Source organism: Dendrobates tinctorius, unplaced genomic scaffold, assembly GCF_039654945.1.
Source record: "Dendrobates tinctorius isolate UK_male_01 unplaced genomic scaffold, ASM3965494v1 ptg000158l, whole genome shotgun sequence".
In the NCBI taxonomy this organism is placed as follows: Eukaryota; Metazoa; Chordata; class Amphibia; order Anura; family Dendrobatidae; genus Dendrobates; species Dendrobates tinctorius.
In genome coordinates, this window is record NW_027361825.1 from 3,145,175 (window position 1) to 3,153,635 (window position 8,461).

Here is an 8,461-nt window from a genome sequence, read left to right on the forward strand (position 1 = left end):
GATCTTCCTTACCTGACCTATCTATAACAATTGACGACATCACGCTTTCCCCTGTATCGGAAGTCCACTGCCTCGGAGTTTCCCTTGACTCTGCCCTGTCCTTCAAACCGCACATCCAAGCTCTCTCCACCTCCTGTCGCCTCCAGCTCAAAAATATTTCCAGAATCCATCCCTTCCTCAACCCTCAGTCTACTAAACTACTTGTGCATTCCCTCATCATCTCCCGCCTCTACTATTGCAACATCCTTTTCTGTGGCCTCCCTGCTAACACCCTCGCACCTCTCCAGTCCATCCTTAACTCTGCCACCCGACTAATTCATCTCTCTCCTTGCTACTCCTCCACTTCTCCCCTCTGCAAATCTCTTCACTGGCTCCCATTCCCTCAGCGTATCCAGTTCAAATTACTAATACTGAGCTACGAGGCCATCTATAACCTGTCTCCTCCATATGTCTCTGAACTAATCTCCCGATACCTTCCCTCACGTAATCTACGGTGCTCCCAAAACCCCCTTGTCTCCTCCACACTTATTCGCTCCTCACCCAACCACCTCCAAGACTTCTCCTGATTAGCCCCTACCCTCTGGAATTCTTTGCCCCAACACGTCCGGCTATCAACCACACTCGGATCCTTCAGACGGAACCTGAAAACCTACCTCTTCAGGAAAGCATACAGCCGGCAGTGACCCCATTGCCGGAGGTACAGCCTCACCATCACAAGAGCTGCTGCAACCCCCCAACCTACTGCCTACTTCCCCACCATCCTGTAGAATGTAAACCTGAAAGGGCAGGGTCCTCTCTCCCCTCTATCAGTCTGTCATTGTAAGTTTGTTTACTGTAAGTGATATCTGTAATTTGTATGTAACCCCTTCTCATGTACAGCACCATGGAATCAATGGTGCTATATAAATAAATAATAACACATGCCTGTTTGTGAGGCAATACCTGAATGTGTTGCAGCTGCGAGACATGCAGCCGCGGAGACTCTAAAACATTATTTGAGCACGCTGAGGACACTCGGTTAGCACCCGAGCATGCTCAGATAACACTTTATCCAAGCACGTTTGCTCATGACTTATCCGGACCCATTACTCCCTGATATACAACATCTGGTCCCGTCGCCACCGGTGTATAACATCCGGCCCCTTGCTCCCCAGTGTATATCCTCCACCCCCCAAAATACCATTTGCCTTTACTAACATGTGACAGAACGGCCGGTGGTGCGGAGCTCTCTATACCAGAGCGGTAATGTAGTAGGAGCCTCCGGGGTAACAAGTTGATTCATGACATTTCTTTATCCTGAATCTTTCCCCGAGTGCGGAGTAGTCATGGGCAGAAAAGTCACCTATACTCTGCTAACCCCATAACTGCAGCGTCCAGACCTCCTCTGGCATATCATCAGCACAAACACTGCGCCACTACCAGGAGCTTCATGGCCGGGCAGTTGCATGCAGCCGTACATCACCAAGCTCAATGCCGAGCGTCGGATGGAGTGAAGCCGCCAGCACTGGACCCTGGAGGAGACGTGTTCTGTGCAGTGACGGATCGCACTTCTCTATCTTCGTTTGATGGAGGAGTCTGGGTTTGGTGATTCCAGGGGAACGTTACCCCCAACTCTATTTAGCACACTGTACAGTTTGCTGGAGGAGGATAATGCTTCTAACCACTGGTGCAGTGTAAACTTGGGGGATCTGTCCCGGAGGTCAATGCAATGTCCTGACTTTCACTCACTCTGTGATTCTTGGTCTTGCAGTCTTCACTGCCTGTGCCTGTTGATCCCTGGTTCCTCTTTCTCATGGTTTTAGAGGACATGTCAGCTTCTCTCTGAAGTATACATACTTACATTTATTTAAATATTTCACTCTTCTCTTTCTTGAATTCTAAACTCCACGGGATTAAAACTCCCAACTTGTATTATGGGAGGAAGCAGCAAAAACTAAGCACATTATACTGGTACATACAGCTACATCTCTATATACCAGATCATTTCCATCCACCTGTATTTTAGGGGTAAAATAAAAGTTATTGTAAAAACTTACAATAATGACATTTTTTAATCTTTAACATTACAAATCAAATAGCAGGCAAATATTGTGTCCCTACAATCAAAACTTGCTCAACACAGTGAACAGATTTTCGGTACATGACGTGATTGATTTTTTCTCCATTAAACCCATAACAAATGTAATAAAAACGCAATGTTTGAGGCAGTGTATATATACACTCACTGGCCACTTTATTAGGTACACCTGTCCAACTGTGTGTTAAGACTTAATTTCTAGTCAGCCAATCACATGGCGGCAACTCAGTGCATTTAGGCATGTAGACATGGTCAAGACAATCTCCTGCAGTTCAAACTGAGCATCAGTATGGGGAAGAAAGGTGATTTGAGTGCCTTTGAACGTGGCATGATTGTTGGTGCCAGAAGGGCTGGTCTGAGAATTTCAGAAACTGCTGATCTACTGGGATTTTCACGCACAACCATCTCTAGGGTTTACAGAGAATGGTCCGAAAAAGAAAAAAAATCCAGTGAGTGGCAGTTCTGTGGCCAGAAATGCCTTGTTGATGCCAGAGGTCAGAGGAGAATGGGCAGACTGGTTCGAGCTGATAGAAAGGCAACAGTGACTCAAATTGCCACCCGTTACAACCAAGGTAGGCAGAAGAGCATCTCTGAACGCACAGTGCATCGAACTTTGAGGCAGATGGGCTACAGCAGCAGAAGACCACACTGGGTACCACTCCTCTCAGCTAAGAACAGGAAACTGAGGCTACAATTTGCACAAGCTCATCGAAATTGGACAGTAGAAGATTGGAAAAACGTTGCCTGGTCTGATGAGTCTCGATTTCTGCTGCGACATTCGGATGGTAGGGTCAGAATTTGGCGTAAACAACATGAAAGCATGGATCCATCCTGCCTTGTATCAACGGTTCAGGCTGGTGGTGGTGGTGTCATGGTGTGGGGAATTTTTTCTTGGCACTCTTTGGGCCCCTTGGTACCAATTGAGCATCGTTGCAACGCCACAGCCTACCTGAGTATTGTTGCTGACCATGTCCATCCCTTTATGACCACAATGTACCCAACATCTGATGGCTACTTTCAGCAGGATAATGCGCCATGTCATAAAGCTCGAATCATCTCAGATTGGTTTCTTGAACATGACAATGAGTTCACTGTACTCAAATGGCCTCCTCAGTCACCAGATCTCAATCCAATAGAGCATCTTTGGGATGTGGTGGAACGGGAGATTCGCATCAGGGATGTGCAGCCGACAAATCTGCGCCAACTGTGTGATGCCATCATGTCAATATGGTCCAAAATCTCTGAGGAATGCTTCCAGCACCTTGTTGAATCTCTGCCACGAAGAATTGAGGCAGTTCTGAAGGCAAAAGGGGGTCCAACCCGTTACTAGCATGGTGTACCTAATAAAGTGGCCAGTGAGTGTATATATATATATATATACACTCACTGGCCACTTTATTAGGTATACCTGTCCAACTGTGTGTTAAGACTTAATTTCTAATCAGCCAATCACATGGCGGCAACTCAGTGCATTTAGGCATGTAGACATGGTCAAGACAATCTCCTGCAGTTCAAACCGAGCATCAGTATGGGGAAGAAAGGTGATTTGAGTGCCTTTGAACGTGGCATGATTGTTGGTGCCAGAAGGGCTGGTCTGAGTATTTCAGAAACTGCTGATCTACTGGGATTTTCACGCACAACCATCTCTAGGGTTTACAGAGAATGGTCCGAAAAAGAAAAAAAATCCAGTGAGCGGCAGTTCTGTGGCCGGAAATGCCATGTTGATGCCAGAGGTCAGAGGAGAATGGGCAGACTGGTTCGAGCTGATAGAAAGGCAACAGTGACTCAAATTGCCACCCGTTACAACCAAGGTAGGCAGAAGAGCATCTCTGAACGCACAGTGCGTCGAACTTTGAGGCAGATGGGCTACAGCAGCAGAAGACCACACTGGGTACCACTCCTCTCAGCTAAGAACAGGAAACTGAGGCTACAATTTGCACAAGCTCATCGAAATTGGACAGTAGAAGATTGGAAAAACGTTGCCTGGTCTGATGAGTCTCGATTTCTGCTGCGACATTCGGATGGTAGGGTCAGAATTTGGCGTAAACAACATGAAAGCATGGATCCATCCTGCCTTGTATCAACGGTTCAGGCTGGTGGTGGTGGTGTCATGGTGTGGGGAATTTTTTCTGGGCACTCTTTGGGCCCCTTGGTACCAATTGAGCATCGTTGCAACGCCACAGCCTACCTGAGTATTGTTGCTGACCATGTCCATCCCTTTATCACCACAATGTACCCAACATCTGATGGCTACTTTCAGCAGGATAATGCGCCATGTCATAAAGCTCGAATCATCTCAGATTGGCTTCTTGAACATGACAATGAGTTCACTGTACTCAAATGGCCTCCTCAGTCACCAGATCTCAATCCAATAGAGCATCTTTGGGATGTGGTGGAACGGGAGATTCGCATCAGGGATGTGCAGCCGACAAATCTGCGCCAACTGTGTGATGCCATCATGTCAATATGGTCCAAAATCTCTGAGGAATGCTTCCAGCACCTTGTTGAATCTCTGCCACGAAGAATTGAGGCAGTTCTGAAGGCAAAAGGGGGTCCAACCCCTTACTAGCATGGTGTACCTAATAAAGTGGCCAGTGAGTGTATATTAGTACATAGGGGCAGTATTATAGTACTTAGTTATATTCTTGCACATAGGGGCAGTATTATAGTAGTTATATTCTTGTACATAGGGGGCAGTATTATAGTAGTTATATTCTTGTACATAGGGGCAGTATTATAGTAGTTATATTCTTGTACATATGAGCAGTATTATAGTAGTTATATTCTTGTACATAGGGGCAGTATTATAGTAGTTATATTCTTGTACATAGGGGGCAGTATTATAGTAGATATATTCTTGTACATAGGGGGCAGTATTCTAGTAGTTATATTCTTGTACATAGGAGCAGTATTATAGTAGATATATTCTTGTACATAGGGGGCAGTATTCTAGTAGTTATATTCTTGTACATAGTGGTCAGTATTATAGTAGTTATATTCTTGTACATAGGGGCAGTATTATAGTAGTTATATTATTGTACATAGGAGCAGTATTATAGTAGTTATATTATTGTACATAGGGGCAGTATTATAGTAGTTACATTCTTGTACATAGGGGCAGTATTATTGTAGTTATATTCTTGTACATAGGGGCAGTATTATAGTAGTTATATTCTTGTACAAAGGGGCAGTATTATAGTTGTTATATTATTGTACATAGGGGGCAGTTTTATAGTAGTTGTATTCTTGTACATAGGAGCAGTATTATAGTAGTTCTATCCTTGTACATAGGGGCAGTATTATAGCATTTAGTTATATTTTTGCATATACGGGCAGTATTATTGTAGTTATATTCTTGTACATAGGGGCAGTATTATAGTAGTTATAGTCTTGTACATAGGAGCAGTATTATAGTAGTTATATTCTTGTACATAGGGGCAGTATTATAGTATTTAGTTATAGTCTTGCATATAGGGGCAGTATTATAGTAGTTATATTCTTGTACATAGGGGCAGTATAATAGTACTTATATTCTTGTACATAGGGGCAGTATTATAGTATTTAGTCATATTCTTGCATATAGGGGCAGTATTATAGTAGTTATATTCTTGTACATAGGGGCAGTATTATAGTAGTTATATTCTTGTACATAGGGGTAGTATTATAGTAGTTATATTCTTGTATATAAGGAGCAGCATTATAGTAGTAATATTCTTGTACATAGGAAAAGTATTGTAGTAGTTATATTCTTGTACATGGGAGCAGTATTATAGTAGTTATATTCTTGTACATAGGGGGCAGTATTATAGTATATTATTGTACAAAGGGGCAGTATTATAGTATATTCTTGTACATAGAGGGCAGTATTATAGTAGTTGTATTCTTCTACTTAGGGGCAGTATTATAGTAGTTATATTCTTGTACATAGTGGGCAGTATTATAGCAGTTATAGTCTTGTACATAGGGGCAGTATTATAGTTGCTATATTATTGTACATAGGGGCAGTATTATAGTAGTTATATTCGTGTACATAGGGGGAAGTATTATAGTAGTTATATTCTTGTACATAGGAGCAGTATTATAGTAGTTATATTCTTGTACATAGGAGCAGTATTATAGTAGTTATATTCTTGTACAAAGTGGGCAGTATTATAGTATTTATATTCTTGTACATAGGGGCAGTATTATAGTAATTATATTATTGTACATAGGGGCAGTATTATAGTAGTTATATTATTGTACATAGGGGCAGTATTATAGTAGTTACATTCTTGTACATAGGAGCAGTATTATTGTAGTTATATTCTTGTACATAGGGGGCAGTATTATAGTAGTTATATTCTTGTACATAGGGGAAGTATTATAGTAGTTACATTCTTGCACATAGGGGCAGTATTATAGTAGTTATATTATTGTACATAGGGGCAGTATTATAGCAGTTATATTAGTGTACATGGGGGCAGTATTATAGTAGTTATATTCTTGTACATAGGGGCAGTATTATAGTAGTTATATTCTTGTACATAGGGGCAGTATTATAGTATTTAGTTATATTCTTGTATATAGGGGCAGTATTATTGTAGTTATATTCTTGTACATAGGGGCAGTATTATAGTAGTTATATTCTTGTACATAGGGGGCAGTATTATAGTTGTTATATACTTGTACATAAGGGCAGTATTATAGTAGTTATATTCTTGTCCTTAGGGGGTAGTATTATAGTAGTTATATTCTTGTACATAGGGGTAGTATTATAGTAGTTATATTCTTGTATATAAGCAGCAGCATTATAGTAGTAATATTCTTGTACATAGGGGCCGTATTATAGTATTTAGTTATATTCTTGTATATAGGGGCAGTATTATTGTAGTTCTATTCTTGTACATAGGGGCAGTATTATAGTAGTTATAGTCTTGTACATAGGAGCAGTATTATAGTAGTTATATTCTTGTACATAGGGGGCAGTATTATAGTTGTTATATACTTCTACATAAAGGCAGTATTATAGTAGTTATATTCTTGTCCTTAGGGGGTAATATTATAGTAGTTATATTCTTGTACATAGGGGGCAGCATTATAGTAGTTATATTCTTGTATATAGGGGGCAGTATTATAGTATATTATTGTACATAGGGGCAGTATTATAGTATATTCTTGTACATAGAGGGCAGTATTATAGTAGTTATATTCTTCTACATAGGGGCAGTATAATAATAGTTATATTCTTGTACATAGTGGGCAGTATTATAGCAGCTATGTTATTGTACATAGGGGCAGTAGTATAGTAGTTACATTCTTGTACATAGGGGCAGTATTATTGTAGTTATATTCTTGTACATAGGGGGCAGTATTATAGTAGTTATATTCTTGTACATAGGGGCAGTATTATAGTAGTTATATTCTTGTACATAGAGACAGTATTATAGTAGTTATATTATTGTGCATAGGGGCAGTATCATTGTAGTTATATTAGTGTACATAGGGGGCACTATTATAGTAGTTATATTCTTGTACTTAGGAGCAGTATTATAGTAGTTATATTCTTGTACATAGGGGCAGTATTATAGTAGTTATATTCTTGTACATAGGGGGCAGAAGTATGTTATATTCTTGTACATAGGGGCAGTATTATAGTAATAATATTCTTGCACATAGGAGCAGTAATATAGTAGTTATATTCTTGTACATAGGGGCAGTATTATAGTAGTTATATTCTTGTACATAGGGGGCAGTATTATAGTAGTTATATTCTTGTACATAGGGGGTAGTGTTATATTCTTGTACATAGGGGGTAGTGTTATAGTAGTTATATTCTTATACATACGGGTAGCATTATAGTAGTTATATTCTTGTACATAGTGGGCTGTATTATATTCTTGTACATAGGGGCAGTATTATAGTAGTTATATTCTTGTACATAGGAGCAGTATTATAGTATATTCTTGTACAAAGGGGCAGTATTATAGTATATTCTTGTACAAAGGGGCAGTATTATAGTAGTTATATTATTGTACATAGGGGCAGTATTATAGTAGTTACATTCTTGTACATAGGGGCAGTATTATTGTAGTTTTATTCTTGTACATTCGGGGCAGTATTATAGTAGTTATATTATTGTACATAGGGGCAGTATTATAGTAGTTATATTCTTGTACATAGGGGCAGTATTATAGTAGTTATATTATTGTACATAGGGGCAGTATTATAGTAGTTATATTAGTGTACAAAGGGGGCAGTATTATAGTAGTTATATTCTTGTACATAGGGGGCAGTATAATAGTACTTATATTCTTGTACATAGGGGCAGTATTATAGTAGTTATATTCTTGTACATAGAGGTAGTATTATAGTAGTTATATTCTTGTATATAAGGAGCAGCATTAT